Genomic DNA, 20,154 nt, shown 5'->3' on the forward strand with positions numbered 1-20,154 from the left:
AGTGATTACTTCTTACCCCATTATACAATTACATACAGTGACACTGTCTTCCCCCAGTTTCACTACAGTTAGTGATTACTTCTTACTCCTTTGTACAATTACATACAGTAACACTGACTTTCCCCCTTGTTACACTACAGATAGTGATTACTTATTACCCCTTTGTACAATTACATACAGTGACATTGACTTTCACTTTCATTACAGTACAGATAAAGATGTGTACTTACCCCTTTGCATGACAATTACATACAGTGACACTGACTTCCCCCTAGTTACACTACAGTTAGTGAGTACTTCTTACCCCTTTGTACAATTACATACAGTGACACTGACTTTCCCCCTAGTTACACTACAGTTAGTGATTACTTCTTACCCCTTTGTACAATTACTTATAGTGACACTGACTTCCCCCTAGTTACACTACAGTTAGTGATTACTTCTTACTCATCTGTACAATTACATACGACACTGACTTTCCCCCTAGTTACACTACAGTCAGTGATTAGTTCTTATCCCTTTGTACAATTACATACAGTGACAATGACTTTCCTCCTAGTTACACTACAGTTAGTGATTACTTCTTACCCCCTTGTAGAATTCCATACAGTGACACTGACTTTCCCCCTAGTTACACTACAGTTAGTGATTACTTCTTACCCCTTTGTACAATTACATACAGTGACGCTGACTTTCCCCCTAGTTACACTACAGTTAGTGATTCCTTCTTACCCTTTTGTACAATTACCTACAGTGACACTGATGTTCCCCCTAGTTACACTAGAGTTAGTGATTACTTCTTACCCCTTTGTACAATTACATAGAGTGACACTGACTTTCCCCCTAGTTACACTACAGTTAGTGATTACTTCTTACCCCTTTGTACAATCACATACAGTGACACTGACTTTCCCCCTAGTTACACTACAGTTAGTGATTACTTCTTACCCCTTTGCACAATTACATACAGTGACTGTTGCACTACAGTTAGTGATTACGTCTTACCCATTTGTACAATTACATACAGTGACACTGACTTTCACTTTCATTACACTACAGATAGAGATGTGTACTTACACCTATGTATGACAAACATACAGTAACACTGACATTCCCCTTTCCTATACTACAGATAGTGATGCATACTTATTGCTTTGTATGACAATCACATATAGCAACACTGACTCTCACTCTTATTATATTACATATAATGATATGTACCTGCCCCTTTCTATGGCAGTCAGACACAGTAACACTTACTGTCGCCATCATTGCATTACATATAGGGATACATATTTACCCCTTTGTACAAAAATCACATACAGTAACAGTGACTATCCCCTCATTACATGTCAGATAGTAATACACACTTACCCTTTTCTACAACAATCACATACCTTAACACTATCTTCTCCTTCTTTACACTACAGATAGTGATGTGTACTTACCCCTTTGTACAACAATCAAATACAGTAAAAATGAATGTCTCTGTCATCACACTACAGATGGTGATGACTACTTACCCTTTTTTACAGCAAATAGAGTAATACTGATTGTCCCTCTCATTAAACTATATCTAGTGATTCATACTTGTACCTCTGTACAGCAATCACATACAGTAAGACTACCTTTCTCCTTTGCTACAATACAGATATTGATGCATTCCTACCCCTTTGTGCAAGACTCACATACAGTAACACTGACTTTCCCCCTTGTTACACAACAGTTAGTGATGAGCACTTACACCTTTGTACAATAGTCACATACAGTAACACAGACTGACCACTCATTACACTACAGATAGTGATGTGTACTTAGCCCTTTGTATGGTAATCACATACAGTAACACTGACTTTCCTTCATTACACCACAGATAGTGATGCATATTTACCCCTTTCTACAACAATCACATATAGTAACACTGACTGTCCCCCACGTTACCCTGCAGATAATGATGTGTACTTACCCTTTGTATGGCAATTACAAAGACTGGCTTTTTTTCTCATTACACTACAGAGAGTGATGTGTAGTTACCTCTTTGAACAATAATCACATACGGTAACACTGACTATCCCCTCATTACACCACAGACAGTGATGCATACTTACCCCTTTGCTCAACAGTCATAAACAGTAATACTGACTTTCCCCTCATTACACTACAGACAGTGATACATACTTACCCCTTTGTATAACTATCACATACAGTAACATTTACTGTTACCCTCATACTACAAACAGTGATGTGTACTTCCCCTTTGTACAACAATCACATACAGTAACATTTACTGTCCCCCTCATTACACAACAGACAGTGATGTATACTTACCCTTTGTACAACAATCGCATGTAATTGTCCCTTTCATGTTGCTACACAAATAAATGAGTCTTCATGGGTTGATTAAGCAGCTTTATTCTATACAAACGCATTACTGTAAAGCTTATTTACTATGCCTAAGTATGTTATATACAAACTAACTGCTGTGATCATGCATACTTACACACTGGCTGCTTTTTCAAAATGGTACTAGGCATTGCATGTGTCTGGAATTTATATGTGCATGTGGTCCACTTTGTAATTCCGAAATACTGAAATCCCAAATTTCAGTATTCCGAAACCATAAAGCCAAAAACCTAACCAAAACTCACAAACTCGAAAACACACAACCGCAAAATTCAAAATCCCACACTTATGCTACACATACAGCACACATATAAACATACACAAAACTCCCCCCACAATCAAACAAACTAATCTAAACTACATAAAAGCAGGGGGCAAGCCACCCTGCACCCTCCACATCCCCTCTACTTATATATTCTAGCTCCAAGTTCGCACAAACAGTAACACAAATGAAACTCACACACACTCACATCTTACAGTCCCTCAAACACACACAACAGTCACAATACACACTTACACACACTAAACCCCTAACCAACATACTAACACACACAAACTTACCAAATTAAACCTAAACATCCACATTCCATACCACCAGAAGCCGAAATTCGAAATATCGGTACTTCGGTATTTTGAATTAAGTGCTTCTGCCGGTTTCGGAAATGTGAGTGTTTGACTTTGTAAGTTCGAAATACTGAAATTCAGGATTTCAGTATTTCGAAATTACAAAGTGGACCCGTGTATGCAGAACCTCGCATGCTTCCTTAAAGACATAGTGCACACATGCTTCACTCTGATCTATATCCTCCCTGTTTGAGAAATAGATCATGGAATTTGTCATGAGATGTTTAGCATGCAGAAATCACAAATAATGTAGAGACATGCATTATAAAATACTAAATACACATCCATATACAATCAAGTCCATGTTGCTGTGTATTTCACTCTAGGCTTAGAAACTCATCTATGCCATGTGACATAAAGTTGAGAATTGTTTTTTGCAACTGGACAGTCTCTGCAAAATAGTTGACCTGTGGAATGTTTGAATTACACTTTGGAACAGAATCAAACTTTTGAACACAAAATGGTCTGGAAACAATGTCTGACTCAGTCTTTGATTTACAGTCTGCATCACAGATACAATGTTGTGATTGCAATGGTGATGATTCTGGTACAGGAAGATGATGTCTGTGACTCCTCCTATACTCTATACCCTTGGAGTTTGCCCAATAAGATCTTGGCTTGGCACAGATGCCTATCTGTCCTACTCGATCAAAACCTTTCATTGTCTGGATTTGAACTCTCTCTCCTTCCCTCAGCAAACGAAGAAAGCTGCTCAAGCTGTCATAACTAGATTTCTGGATATTATCCTTCTTCAAGAATTGACCCTTGATGGTTTTAGTGTTCTTAGCGTTGGGCTGCAACAAACTTGATGAAATAGGTAGCATAGTTCTAGTTTGTCTGGAAATAGTCTTTTTGCAGGTGAGCCAAGAATATCATCATGAGGTATGTTTCTGCGATTAAGTAAATTCAGGAACACATCGGTATTGTCATGTTTTGACGTTTGAAGTAATTGCTTTGCACTCTGTACTGCATGTTCAGCTAGACCACCGGAATGAGGATATTCACGAGTACTAGTGACATGTGCAAAGTCTCATTCTCTCGCAAATGTCTGAAACACCTGGCTAGTAAATTGAGTACCATTGTCAGAATAAAGTTTGTGAGGACTACCATGAACTGAAAAATTACCTTTAAGCTTAGTGATAACAGCTGTGGAGGTTAAGTTTGGTAGCAAATCAATTTCAAACCAGTTCAAGTAAAAGTCAACCAAAACCAAATAGTGTTGATTATTCCATTCAAAGATATCAGTTGCAACAGGAGACCAAGGGTATTGGATTTAGCCAAAGTGGTTCATTTTGCAAATGTGCTCTGGTACTGTTACATATTAAACAAGAAGAAAGAACACTATCAACGTCTTTTGATAATGAAGGCCAAAATACTAGTTCTCTACCCTTTCTCTTAGCGGAGAATAAACCTGGGTGGCCACAATGCAAAATCTGAATATGTTCATGCTGCAATGAAGCAGGAACAACAATTTTAGGACCTTTGAAAATGCTACCATCTTCCATCAATAATTCATCTCTGTAGGGAAAGTATGAATGCACCTCGGGTGATACACTAGATTGTTTTGATGGCCATCCGACACTGATGTAGTGACTGAGCTTTTGTGAAATTCAATCAGCCTTAGTGTGATCTCTCAACTCATCAAATCTAGTGATGAAAAAATGATGCACTGACATTACATCAAAGTCAAAATTTTCAGCATCAGGCAGGTCTCTTGTACTTCTACACAATCTGGATATAGTATCAGCCAGATAAAGCTTTAGTGTAGACCATTTTGAAATTGTACTTTTGCAATTTGAGCATCATTCTTTGTAATCTCGCTGGAGCAGAATGCATAGGTTTCTTTAGAATAGTAACTAGAGGCTGATGATCAGTTTCAATTTGAATAGCTCAACCGTAAATATAATCGTGAAACTTGGAACATGCACAAACTATTGCTAGAAGTTCTTTCTCAATCTGAGCAAAATGCATTCAGTTTGAGTAAGTGTCCTAGATGCATAGGCTGCTGGTCTGCCCTCTTGTAGAATAACTGCACCAAGACCAAAATTAGAAGCATCACAGGACAGGACAACTGGTTTATTTACATCATAGTACCATAATGTGGGGGGGGGGTCACAATTTTCTACTTAAGGTCATCAAACGCCTTCTGATAATGATGTAACCATGAACATATGACATTCTTTCATTTTAGCTCTCTTAACAGTGCTGCCAACTCACTGAAATCTGATATAAACTTGCCCAAATAGTTGACCATATCCAGAAAACACTGTAACCTCTGCACATTATCTGGTGCTAGCATCTCCAAAATAGCTATTTGTTTAATTGGGTCAGATTTTAAGCCTGTACTTGTAAACAAATGTCCGATGTAGGTTACTTCTGGAAGTCTGAATTTGCACTTCAGAGGACTGAGCTTCACATTTACTTCACGTGCTCTGTCCAGAACTTTTTTGAGGTTTCTGTTATGCTGTGCTTCGCCATTTCCTCCAACTAGTAGATCATCTACTATTATGGCACAAGGATAACCTGACAAAATTTGTTCCATTGCACACTGAAAAACTTCACTGGCAGAATTTATTCCAAATGGAATTCTTAGAAATCTGTATCTGCTAAACAGGGTACTGAAAGTAGTAAGAAATGAGGATTTGAAATAAAGCATCACTTGCCAAAATGAACTCTTTGCATCTAAAACAGAAAATAATGTAGCATTTGGTATTAGAGCTGTGACTTCCTCTATATGCACATTAAATGATATGGCCTCTTTAATGCTTTGTTCAAATCTCTAGGGTCAATGCATAGTCTGATTTCATCTGAGCCTTTCCTGTGAGTGGCTGCCATGGATGACACCCATTCAGTTGGTAATGTGACTAGATGGGTTCCTATTAGCTGACCGAAGACGCAGGTTAGCGAACGTGACTTGGCAGAGCTGTAAATGCCAAAACGGCAAAATATCAAAGCGGCATGTAAGCGAATTCTTTCCCTGGGAAAAAATTTGCTTGGCCACTTCAGTAGTTTGCCATTTTTGGCACTGTAGTGCGGTGTCAGAGTTGGTATATTTAAGTAGGGGAGTGTGGGGAGGCATAGCCCCCCACTTAATATCATGTATTAAAGTATTTTCTTTCTTTTTTTTTTTTTTGTTGGAACAGCGATTTTTTTTCCTTGGGAAAAAAATCACTGTTCTAACAGTTCGGTTTTGTAAGCTTTCGCTTACATGGGGTTGATTAATCACCACTCACTAACCTAGGCATTCGGTGATCTAATATAGACCCGACTAGACAAATCACACCTTGCTGCACCATCTTGTCCAACTGAGCTTTGACTTTATCTTGCATAGCTATTGGAACTCTTCTTGCTGGTCTGACCACTGGAGTGACTTTGAGGTCTTATTTCATAGAATACACAACTGGATACTTGCTCAACTTGTCATCAAAACATCACTATACTCTGAGAAAATGGCTTCTGCAAAACCTGAATTTGGAACTGCACTCACATAATGAACTTCTTTAACAGAAAGTAGATTCATTCTCAACTATCTTTGAGACCTAATAAAGCTTGCACTGGTCATCGGACCTCATAGAATAATAAGTTGTAACAGTTCTCAGCCAAATAACATGGAAGTGTTACTGAACCTTTAGTTTGAATTTCTTCACCTCCATACTCAAGAGTCTCACACTGCTGGTTACATTGAGTGAGTGGTTCATTGGTTCTTACTTTTTCAAATGTATCTGCTGATATAACATTGCACTTTGATCCCATGTCTACTTTGAGCTCTGTGAATTTCCCATTGATCTGAACTGTGCAAAACACTTCCCTCCTTGTTAATACGTTTACTGCATCAGCTCTTTCTCCCAGCACTGATACACCATCCATGTAGAAAGCTGATTGTTTTGGCTCTACTTGATCAACTTGTTTTCTATACAACCTTTCTTTACAACTGTGTGAGGCTTTCTTGATTTGCAAAACTTTTGAAAGTAGTTCCATTTTTTACACTTATGGCACTGCTGACCATATGCTAAACATTTCTCTCTTTTAGATTCATGATTTGCACCACAGTTTCGACAGTTAACAATAAAGCTAGACTTGGGTTTTGCTGATTCATGCTTATATGGCACTAAGATGGTGGTGGAGCTTGCACGTCTGGAACTTCCTGGAATACTCGGCACCTTCTTCATAATTCCTATGTTTGCTCTTTGCTTAGGCCTGTTTCTGCTTGCTACATGTTACATACTGTCTACGTTTACTCTGGAGCTTACTGAAGCCATGCTTTTGTCATTTGTAAGCATGTTCGTGTGCATTTCTGTCACCTCATGGATCTGACGACTTTGTCATCCTTTGTTATCCTTTATCAGCACATCTTTCAAGTCACCAAACCAATGCATTTTGGCCTTGTTTCTCAAATCAGTTACATAAGCTGCAAATGTTTCCCCTGGCTTCTGATTCCTTGTGTAAAACAAATGCCTTTCTAATGTAATGTTCATCTGCAGGTTGCACATTTCTCTGAACTCACACTTTAAACATTCTGGGTCTTCCCTGGATTCCCCTTGCACAACAATATGGCGGTATGCACCTTCACCGTTATACACTGCTGTTGCATACACAAATTATAGCTCTCTTTCTATAGCCTCAGATCCTGCTAAAGTGAACAAAATAAATGCCCTTGTACATGCTTCTCTATCAGCATAAGCTGCTTGTATAAAAATATTATAATCCTGTTCAAATATTCGTCAGTTCTCTGCAATATTCTGGTCAAACACAAGTGGCTGTGGTTTTCTAAATCTGTCTGCCATATTTATTTATTTATTAAACATTTGTTGACCAGGAATGTCTGACTAGGTTCCACAGAGCCTGTTTTCAGCAGAGGCCCGGGGAGAAATGCTCCAGCTGCATATCTTTGGAATGTGGGAGGAAACCGGAGTACCCGGAGGAAACCCACGCGAACACAGGGAGAACATGCAAACTCCACACAGAAGGCACCCCAGCTGAGAATCGAACCGGAGAACCTCTTGCTGTGAAGTGACAACGTTAACTGCTGCACCACTGTGCCGCCCATATTAACACATACCAGTGAAGGGTCTTGCAAATATGTACAAATGTACACACACACACACACACACACACATATATATATATATATATATATATATATATATATATATATATAAATAAGTAATTGGCATGAACATTCAATTTGGTTACATTCTTCTTCTTTACAACTACACTTTCTTCCTTTGTGCTTATCTGTATTATGCAAATAAATAACCATGTAGTGCTTTCAATTGACTGGACTTTGTGAAACAAACCTCTTGGGCTTCTTGATGCTTTATTGCACTTTGCAAAATACTTTTTGTAAATTTCTTAATACTTCACTGTGCTTTATGAAATAGATTTTTACGTTTCTCAATGCTTTATTATACTTTCTGAAATAACTTTTAACTTTCTCAATGCTTTACGAAAGTCAGTGGAATAGCTTTTCAATTTATTTACTTCTTTACAAAGCTTAACGGAACACTTTCTCAGACTTCATGATGCTTTATGAACTTCGATACATTTCTCAGACTTTGCAATACTTTTATGAATTTCTATAACTTTTTCGGACTTTACGATGCTTTTATGAACTTCGATAAGTAAATGCAACAATGATAAATCAACGGCTATCAGAACTGGTAAAGGCAAAAATGTGAAAGTAGTTGCTTGGAAATTTATCGATAGATGCAGGTATGGAACAGTCATTCATTATCACTTATTAAAGTCGGCGCTTTAAGAGACATTCGAGAACTTTGCAATGCAATTGAGCAATTCATGAGCACTGAAATACTCTTGTAATCTTTTATAAGAAACACCTTTCTTTAATACAAGAAACTCGTTAAGCAATTGCACAATGCGAACAATCAGATTTTGGTTGCCCAGATTCAATGCCATTACTGTGTGATGCTCCTTTCATGAGATATTCACAGAAATATGATTAATATATTATTTCTCATAATTGATAAATAAACAAAGCATAATATCTCATCACCTGTAACTGACAGAGCCTACATATCAGCATAGAAGTTGTGCATCTGAATGTCAGCTTCAAAATGACGCATCATTTGTGTGATTACCATGCTCCCTCGCAAAGATATGGGCATAATAATGAAAAGTATTGTAAATGTATAGTTTTCATATTTGTACAAGAGTAAACAAACTGTGATATCTGTACGTGTGTACAGTGCACAGACACAGTTCTTTTGCCATGTTGTAAGAAGTAACACTGTCTTCAAAATGAGGTATTACTTCACACGATGAGATGCTCCCTTGCAAAGTTATTTACCAAAATATGAAAATAAATTATAATTTCCATAACCTAAGTCTGAAACAAACTTTGATATCTGGCTATGAGTACAACATACAGGCACCATTCTTTTACCATGTTAGAACTATAAATAATCTTTTCAGAATGAGATATTACTTGACACATTCAGATGCTCCCTTGCAAAGTTATTTACCAAAATTTGAAAAAAAAACATAATTTCCATAACTGTAAGTACCAAACAAACTTTGATATCTGCACATGTGTCAAACATACAGGCAAAATTATTTTACCATGTTGGAACCAGCAATAATGTCTTCAAAATGAGATATTACTTGGCACATTCAAATGCTCTCTTGCAAAGTTATTTACCAAAATATGAAAAAAATCATAATTTCCATAACCAAAGTCCAAAACAAACTTTGATATCTGCACATGTGTCAAACATACAGGCACAATTATTTTAATTTGTTGGAACCAGCAATACTTTCTTCAAAATGAGATATTACTTGGCACATTCAGATGCTCCCTTTCAAAGTTATTTGCCAAAATATGAAAAAAAATCATAATTTCTATAACCGTAAGTAGCAAACAAACTTTGATATCTGCACATGTGTCAAACATACAGGCACAATTATTTTACCATGTTGGAACCAGCAATACTTTCTTCAAAATGAGATATTACTTGGCACATTCAGATGCTCCCTTGCAAAGTTATATACTAAAAGATGAAAAAAATCATAATTTCCATAACAGTCGTTTGACAATAAATTTTACACAACACATTTCATAACAGTGTTTTACTTACTATATTGGTCCGACTTGGTCATGGGTGATTTCCATTCTTCTCAAAAGCTGCATGTTAGCAATCTTGCATGGCTCTCCTCATACCATTGTGGAGGTTGGTCAAGAACAATGCAGTGCCTTCCTCAGTTAGGTGAATGCCATCTGTTCTGAACAGGTGAACATCTTCCGCGGCGATGCCATTATGGCAGATTGTAGATCCACCGACCCTGTGCATCAAGCCATGCATGAACGCATTTTGTAAAAGTCTGAACAGCAGAAGACAGTCTTACCTTACCTGAAATAAAGCATGGGTGGACACTGACAAGGGTGCACAGCCAGGGCACATGTAAAGAGAAAAAGCAGGGTAAGGACCGCCACTCCACTAATATGCCAAGGACAGGCATGGGGCTCCAGATGTTGGTTATCTGTAGTGTCCCATAGCTGTGCTGGCTGCCCACTCAGACTGCTGATACCACTATGGTCTCATGACCTCCTTCGGTGTCAGCAGTCTGCCTTATCTCTGCCTTTTCTCTTTACATGTGCCCATTCAGCAATGGACCTAAGGGATGAGGGACTGAAGTAACTCACGAATTGCTGTCCTGACCTTCATACATTTTCTACCCTCACCTACATACATTGACTACACCTGAAGGGAGGGAGACTGAGTGGAGAGCTACATCAACGCACCATGTCAAAAGACCAAGACTGACCCAGGATGTGTGTTTTTGCATGTATCCTTTCCCAGAGGGAAACATTACATCACAGTGGCACACCCAATCCCATGCTTACCTAGGACAGCTGCACTATGGGACTGAGCTGAAGAGTCTCCAAGTTCCCAAATGCAATCCTGGTGGATCACAAGATCCAGGCTGGCTGGGTATGCCCCCTGTGATGCACCCACCAACACAAGATTCGGCGATGGGACAGCATAGGGTTTTTGGCTGCTCCCTTTCCAGTGACTCCCAGAACAGCAGAAGACAGTCTTACCTTACCTGAAATAACGCATGGGTGGACACTGACAAGGGTACACAGCCAGGGCACATGTAAAGAGAAAAAGCAGGGTAAGGACCACTGCTCCACTAATATGCCAAGGACAGGCATGGGACTCCAGATGTTGGTTATCTGTAGTGTCCCATAGCTGTGCCGGCTGCCCACTCAGACTGCTGGTACCACTATGGTCTCACGACCTCCTTCAGTGTCAGCAGTCTGCCTTACCTCTGCCTTTTCTCTTTACATGTGCCCATTCAGCAATGGACCTAAGGGATGAGGGACTGAATTAACTCACTAATTGCTGTCCTGACCTTCATACATTTACTACCCTCACCTACATACACTGACTACACCTGAAGGATGGGAGACTGAGTGGAGAGCTACATCAAGGCAACATGTCAAAAGACCAAGACTGACCCAGGCTGTGTCTTTTTGCATGTGTCCTTTCCTGGAAGGAAACATTACATCACAGTGGCACACCCAAGCCCATGCTTACCTAGGACAGCAGCACTATGGGATAAATTTATGGCCATGGTACTCGCCAAAGCATTCAACACACAGGTTGACCTTGCAAGTCGGGCACCCCCATGATGGCTCAGCATGTTTACCCTTGCTGGCACAGTTTTTGCATCTTGATTTATGCCATTTCACCGGAAAGTGAGAGCCATGCTCAAATCGGCTCACAGCCTCTGGGACAGTAATCTCAGTGCATCTTTTCCTCTTCGTGTAACTGGCAAGTAGATGCAAGCCTGGGTTCCTTTGGAACTGTAACTGTGTTGCTGGAATAGCACGTCTAGAGTGTGACAGTTGCTGATGGCTGATACTTTCACGGAATATAATGAAAGCATTGACAATGGCCACATTCCATAAGAACCAGAACAGGTACAGCCACCATTTGCGCGCCTTTCTGGCACTGGAATACTGTGTCCTGAGCTGATCTGCTTGGTCCACCCCATTCGTGTAACTGTTGTACATGTTTACAACTGGTGGACATGGCACCGATGCCTTTCTTCCATCACGCTTTCTCTTGTATGTGCTGGAGACTGGCAAGGTTGGGTTACAGTTAGTTGACAGGAGGAATACTGGTTTGCTATCCTTCCATTCAGTAGCTAGCAGTGGTCCACTCTGCAATTGCTTGTAGTAGCCTCAAGCTACTTTTCCAATGGCCTGTCTGTTGAATGTTAGAGGCCATCCTGACCTATTGGTTTGCATGGTTCCATAACAGTATAGATCATCTTTCAGCAATTGCTGTGCCAGCAGAACAGAGGTAAAGAAGTTATCAAAGTAAATGTGATGCTTTTTGCCAATCAGTCCCCTAGTTAAGTCAACCACAACTCTGTGTGCCAGCTCGACCTCTGTATTCTGCTCCATTTTTCCAGTGTATACCTGGAATTCATGTACATACCCATTGGTCGAGTCTGCCAACACCCACACCTTAATGCCATACCTCTTGGGCTTACCAGGCATAAAATGTCTAAATGTCAAGCGTCCACGGAAGCCAACCATGGCTTCGTCTACATCCACCTCACAATGCACATTGTAAGATGTCCTGCATGCATGAAGTACTGCATCCAGAATTGGCCGTACATGATGTAGCTTGTCATGACCCCCAGAGCCCTGTGGTAGGCTCAGGCTGTTATCGTTGCAGTGGAAGTACTGCTGAATTTTTTCAAACCTATCTCTGGTCATGTACTCTGCTACTGGGAAGCGACCATATACATGGTGTGTTTCCCAGTGTTGCCTCTATTCAGGAACATGTACAATAGACATGTATATTCTGACACCTAGAAATGTGCGTATGTCTCCTGGGCAAACAGGACTCCACCGCGTATCAACCTTGCCTGCTGTGGCCTGCCTGTGTGCAGCATAGCGATTTGTTTCATTAGCAATACGGGTGTATAGCTCCTCTGGGAACATCAAATTCAGGAAGTCCATCTATGTGCTATCTGAGCCCAAGTGATTTATTGATCCTATTGGCCCCACAAATTCCTCAATGTGTAAAGTTTGGAGGTGTTTTCCCACGTGATCTTACGTGGTGGGCATGCTCGGCGTACCTGACTGGGTCGCAAGGAACAGTTGGGAATGGGAAGGGCTGAAGGGTTGAGAGATGGTGCTCTCTCAATGCCAGTAGCAATTGTACTACTTGCAGTTGGTAGTGAACTGCTGACACATGCTCCCTGCTGAGGCACACCCATATCATTCTCTGACAAGGAGCTACTTGGACTCATATCTAGAGGACTTTCTCCATCCCAATCACCATACTCTGGACTACTTCCCACATCATGCACAGTCGAAGGCACATCCACACCCTTGTCGGCACTTGCAGTGCCATGCACTGTGGAGGACTGCATAGTTGTGTCAGTCAGACCACGTGCTTTCGTGAACACAGATAAAGGCAAGTCATTGTCTGCGTCATACTCTGAATGCACTTGGTGGTCATTGTGTGTGGCCAACTTGTGTGTGGGCACCTTCCTTAGGTGTGCAAGTGGTGCCTCATCCTTACTGTCATGGTCAGTGTCATAATTACTGGTCATGTCTGCTTTGGCAATTCATAGTGGTCTTTCAGGAATGGCGGGCACAGGGGCATCATCCATATCACAGGCAATGGTCTTTTCACACAGACGTGCGAGTGGAATGTCATCCTCTGAGTCATAATCATCATCCTCACTCTGGTTGGCATTATGTGGTACATCAAGGTGCATGCCATTGTATGAACCACTGCTACAACCATTACAGTCAGTTTCCTCACCCAACAGGTAAATGCTGCTTGCTTTCTCCTCAACAGATGGCATCTTTAGTGGTGGCTGTATTGCTTTACACTTGATATCACACCTGAAAAACACAATGCAATACAACATTCGGATGTAATATACCTGCACAGAGGCACGTGAAAAACAATGCACCTATCCCTATATTTCTATATTATCTCTCTCTCTCTCTCTCTATATATATATATATATATATGTATATATATACATATATATATATATATATATATATATATATATATATATATCTATATGTACATAATCTATATATTTATATCTCCATCTATATATATATCTACATACACATATAAATCTGTGTGTATGTATATATATATATATATATATATATATATATATATATATATATATAGATATAGATATATAGATATATGTCCCCAGTTACTTTACACCCTGGGTAGATAACCAAACAGATATGCAAATAATTCAACAGGTGAAATATGTCTCTGGTATCTCAACCCACAAAGGGAAGTTTAAATATATTTAATGATAAATAAAAGAGCAAGACTATAATCAGTAACTCAACAGAATGACTTCAGAGTTCAAAAGCACAGGAAATATTTTACCACAGCAGTGCAGAATAGTCGCAAAGAAATACAACATATGAGTTTGGATATTGTCATTGCCTTATAGTTAAAAACAATTTATGATTTTCTGGCAAATGAGAGGATGCAAGGCAGTCAATAATAACATATATATATTCAAATTCTTCATACAGTACACCACAAATCCTCTTATTCCAGCCACTTTCTCATGAAAAAACAGCAATTGAAGATGTAATGTCTACATTTTCCTCCTAGACTGCTTACATTTCTTGAAATTGTATACATGACATAAATGAAAGTAGTGTGGAGGGGTGGAGGGGTGGGGGTGTATTGCAATCACTTCAAGTGGAGAAAGAGCCAAATGTGAGTTGTGCATTCATCAATGTGATAACGACTTCTACTTATGTGAATAACAGTGACAGCTGCTGACAGTTTTACCTGAAAAGTGACAATGACTCGGTACTATATTGTAACTGCACTGTGCTAATGACTTGCAAAGTTATGCATGGCCAGTCACAGGTGATAATTGCTGGCATTCATTATATTACCTTCTGCAGGTGTTGTGCACCACAGTCATAATCTGTTATAAGGCCATAGTCAGTCAAATAGTATAACACTTACATATTACTGTGCCCTTCCTCCCACCTAAATTCCACACATGACTGACAAAGCCAGGATAAATGCATACAAATATGGTAGCTCCATGCTGTCAGTAGTCACTCTGTAATAACCTTATCTCACTCAGGCAACTACTCACTATAAACATATTAATAATAATAAGACAAGCAGAAATAAACTAGATAGCTTGTCTTCTGCCATTCACTTACTCAGCAAAAACAGTATAAAAGTTATTATTGAGCCCATCCTCCCACCTATTTGTTAGCAACATACCAAGCAATGAGGAATGAGACATATTACAATTGTTTGTCTACATCACAAAATCCTGTGGAATAAACAGTAAATATCAAATACACAAACACAGGCGCAGACCATCATTTGCTAAGTAATATGGTCTGATACCCTTGTACTCCCATGCTGACCAATATTGAATCCCCCTGGAAACACACCAGAAACTAAGCCAAGTATTGAAGTCAATCATATAATGTCCAGGCAACAGACTCACACACACACCCACACACACATTATGTGCTGTGCCACTGTGCCATCCACTACATATACAATGAAACCAAAGTGTACATAATTACCTATCTACGTTTGTTTAACAGACTACAGTATTTTTCAGGTTATCTGCTAAGAAATTTCCAGTCCAAGCGAAAACAAAATCTAGTCTAATGCTGACTTTTCAGTCTGTGTGTGTGTGTGTGTGTGTGTGTGTGTGTGTGTGTGTGTGTGTGTGTGTGTGTGTGTGTAACATCAACATGGCCCATACACACAACCCCTATTAATCACCAATTTTCTTGCCAGTTGCACCATAAACATCAAAACCATGTCACAGTATATAGTACAACAGGTCAGAACCATGCCAGTTGAGCTTTCCCTGTAATATTCCCTCTGTTTTATTAATAATATACATAAAGCTTTGCTTTTGCATGCCTAAATTACAAAATAAGCTACCTACGGAGTGCTTCCAGATTACCACAAAGTGAACGGATGCCATAAATGTATGTCAAGAATGAAATAAAAACAAAGTGCATAACATAACAACAATAAAACACAAAACATGAAAATGCAGAGGGGAAATGTACATCTCCTGAAACGTTGACATGCTCCCTTACCGAAAGCTGAAAATAAGCCACATTTCCATAAACTAAGTCTGAGTATGCACAAACACCAAAATGCAACATCTCCCCAGCGACCCCTTTTGCAGTCTGCCCTACTATGCACAAGCACCAGAATGCAACATTTCCATCAACAACCCCTTGAGCAGCCCTTCCAAGTATGCACGACAACCAACATGAAACATTAGTCCCAGTGACCTCATTAGTAGAGACGAATATACACAAGCTGTAAAATCAAACATTTGCCACATGACCCATGCAGTATAATGTGCACATACCAGTTCTCACCAACTACACATCACCCACCTAGAAACCAAACTAATTTCCAAATGTTTTGTCTGCAATGTCACATTTTGTTTATATTAGCTTTGTAATAATTGTATGTGTTGCTTTTCTCCCCTGGCCTCCACTGAAAACTGCCTCATTCTGGTCCAATGGACTTTCAACAAACTTCAAAAAATAAATGAAAAATGGTAGCATTCCTGCATATTTCCCTCATTCTGAAGTCAAACCATGATTAAAAGTTCATGAAATTAGTAGGGTTGTCTTTAGTGTCACAGTTACACAGTCTATAGTATTGCTGTTATTGAACCTGTAGTAATCAGTGGTCTCGTAACTATCTGTAATCCCTCACAGGTGGCATAATTATCTGTAATCCCTATCATAACACCTCCACCTGATTTTTTGTTAGAATGTCTGTAACAGTAAAAACATTTACACCCTGACAGAACTTGTTTGCAGTCATTGTTACAAACAGTAACACCATGAATCTTGTGGGAATGTAGCTAGTTTTCCAATTTAAAAAAACATACTATTATTATTAGTTAACTAATAGATTATCTCCCAAAAAAATAAAATACTACCTCTATACCCAATGGATGACTAATATGTGTATATAGGCTCGTTACATCCATAACAAGGCAATAGTTCTTTGTATTCCATTCAAACGACTGAATTTTTCTAAAAAAGTCAAAAGAATCACAAATATATGATTCTAATTTTATGACAGGTTTCAACAAGTATTTATAAAGTAATAAACCCACATTATGTAAAAAATAGTTAGCTGCAGCCACTATAGGGCGACCTGGGGTGGCATTTAAATTCTTATGCATTTTTGGAAGGCAATAAAATCTAGCTATAGAACAGCCTTGTGTAGTAAAATTCCTTTCAACGTCTTCCTTGGAAAACTATCCTAACCTAAAACCCTTATGGATTAAATCATGAAAGTCCCTCATTGTTTTGTCATACTCATTACTCATCACTTTTCTATGCACACTTTCATCATTTAAATCATCACACATTTTCTTATACTGAGTAAAGTGCATAACTACAATTTCATGACCTTTATCTGAGGGTTTAACCACCAAGCCACATCAATGATTCATATTTTTAATGCTAGCCATTCAGTTTTAGTCAGATTAAAAGAAATATTTCTATCAGCACACAAATTCTTACATACACCTTCAACAGCAAAGTTAAGTACAGCAGAAAAACCTTTTATATTCTCATTCAAAAAGGTAGGAATAAAATTGCTTTTACATATATCAGAAGTATCTAATAGAGAGGGGGCGTGGCCAAGGATGAACACAGGATAGCAGCAGATTTCTTCAGCTCCACCAATTTCACTGCACTGACAGGAAATAATTACTTTAAAAATTAATTTATGAAGTAATTTTCTTTCTAAATACGTTTGGTATATCTATTTCTTCAATAATATCTAAAAAAGAAAGAAAATTTTAATAATATTCCTGTCAGAAATCACCTTGGAAAATTTTTCTGTCAGCTTTACTGTTTGAAATGAGTTCCAGTAAGACAAATTCTCAAGATTCCAGCATCAAGAAAGAACTTCAGTCTCTGATATCTACAATCCAGCAACTTACTGCCAAGATGGATAAACTGGATACTAAAACAGATACCTTCATTGAAAAAACTACAAAACAAATAGACTTGTTACATATAGACTTGCAACAACAGAAGACTCAGATTACAGGCATAGAAGAGACTGTAAATGACATGGAAAATAGAATCCAAGAAGAGGAAATCAACATTGAGTTTTTGCTGAAACAAAATCCACATCTACAAACAAAGCCTGATGACCTGGAAAATAGATCTAGGCGCAATAACATTAGGATTTTTGGACTGCCAGAAAATATTGAAGGTAACAATAGTACTTCTTTTTTAAATACATGGCTCCCTAAAACTTTAGACTTGCCAGAAGCTTTTTCTTTTGGTATCAAAAGAGCCCATAGATCTATAGCTAATACTAACTCTAACAAAAAGTATCCTAGATCAGTTATAGTTAGATTTCTATCATCTTTTGATAAAGAGATGGTACTTAAATCTGCTTGGGCTAAAGCACCTGTTAAAATTAATGAGGCAACTGTGCGTTTTGACAATGATTATTCTTCCTTGGTAATAACTAAAAGAAAAGTTTTTCTGCCATTAATAAGGGAGCTTAAGAAAGCACAGTTTAAAACCTACCTTCTGTTTCCTGCCAAGCTGAAAATCTTCCTTCCTGATGGCCCTAAAATTTTTAAAGACTTAGACTCTGCATTGCTGTTTATCAAAAAAATAAGATTTTGGATAAAATAGAGGAAATGGAATGGGCTAGTCCTTCATTAAAGAGGTTGGCAACAGAGGCTTCATGGAAGACTTCAGAGAAGAAAAAGAGACTAAAAAACAAATGACTTGTTCAATGTTTTTTCTTTTTTTTTCTCTCTCTTTTTTCTTCACCATTAATCTTTTTAAATACAGTCACTGCATTTTCAGAAAGCCACAAATATTCTAAAAAAGATTTATTCAAAGTTATTTTCTGTGTACAAAGAATTGTTTTTGTTTCATAATCAGTCAAAATATCTGAGGAACTAATAACAAGCTATCATTCAATATGTTTCTCTTTCTGACAAAGAGAACCAAGGTTAGTAACTTGATACATTTTTTTTCTCTTTCTTTCTTTCTCTTCTTTTCTTTTATTTTAAATAATGACATTCTTTTTAGACTATGCATTGAGTAAGGGGTGGGGGAGGGCAGGGAGAGAAGTGTAATGAAAATATGATAAATGAAATAATAACTTATTTATTCCTTGTAAAAAAGTATATATGCTGTTTAAATGCTATTGCTAATTATACTTCCTTGGTTCTATTGCTTCTACTTGTCTACAAATAATCTGTCATGCTTTCATTAATAATAATTAGAATTAATTAATAATAAATAATATGTTTCATATTCATCTTTATTAATATAAACAGCAAGTAATATTCCACTGTAGATACTTTTTATAGCTTCCTTTTTCATTTTTTTTTATCTTTTTTCTTACTCTCTTTTATTCTCTACTCTCCTTTTTTTCTTATATACTTTCTCTCTCTATTTCCTTTCATATTAGTACATTCACATGCTTTTGATCATACTGATACAGTTAATAATAAGATTTGTATAAAAATTGAATAGGGGCATAAATAATTAGTTCTATTACATATTAATAACTGTGGGCTTGGTTTCACTTTCATAGAGGCTGTAATAACATGTAAAATACTTCGCGAAGGTTTTGCTCTGTTTAGCTTCATTTATATTGCTAAATGAATGTTAGTCACTTGTTTTTATCAAAATTCCCACCAGAATGTTAAGGGAGACAATTTGGGATGTGGGTTACCTCGTGAATAGTGTCCTCGAGTTGTTTTAAAAGCTTCAACTCTCAGAATTCATGCAGAGAAGCTGAATACAGTCAATTTGAACTTTGACCCCTGAATTCACACTGACACATCGCAGATTCAAGAAGAACACTCTACCAGGAAGTAGAACTGCTGCAAATGCGACTCTGCGATAGAAAATGAACTCTATAACTTTTAAATGTGAGTTAGTTTTTATAACTATTTATTTATTCATGTTATAATTTACAAAATATGAAAGTTATAATGATTTTAAATGATTCAGTATCCCATAGTAAGCAAATGTGATATTTTAGAAGGCATAGAAAGTGAAACATTTATACATATGTT

The 20,154-nt window shown here is 38.0% G+C and overlaps 1 protein-coding gene across 4 annotated transcripts in view; it reads right to left on the reverse strand.

Moving 5' to 3' along the window:
• The window catches only part of ROBO4 (roundabout guidance receptor 4), a 1,497,877-nt gene that overhangs the window by 526,966 nt on the left and 950,757 nt on the right, over positions 1-20,154 (reverse strand). The gene's annotated exons all lie outside the window — the stretch shown is intronic.

This window comes from Protopterus annectens, chromosome 8.part0, assembly GCF_019279795.1.
Source record: "Protopterus annectens isolate FY-2018-M chromosome 8.part0, PAN1.0, whole genome shotgun sequence".
Classification (NCBI taxonomy): domain Eukaryota; kingdom Metazoa; phylum Chordata; order Ceratodontiformes; family Protopteridae; genus Protopterus; species Protopterus annectens.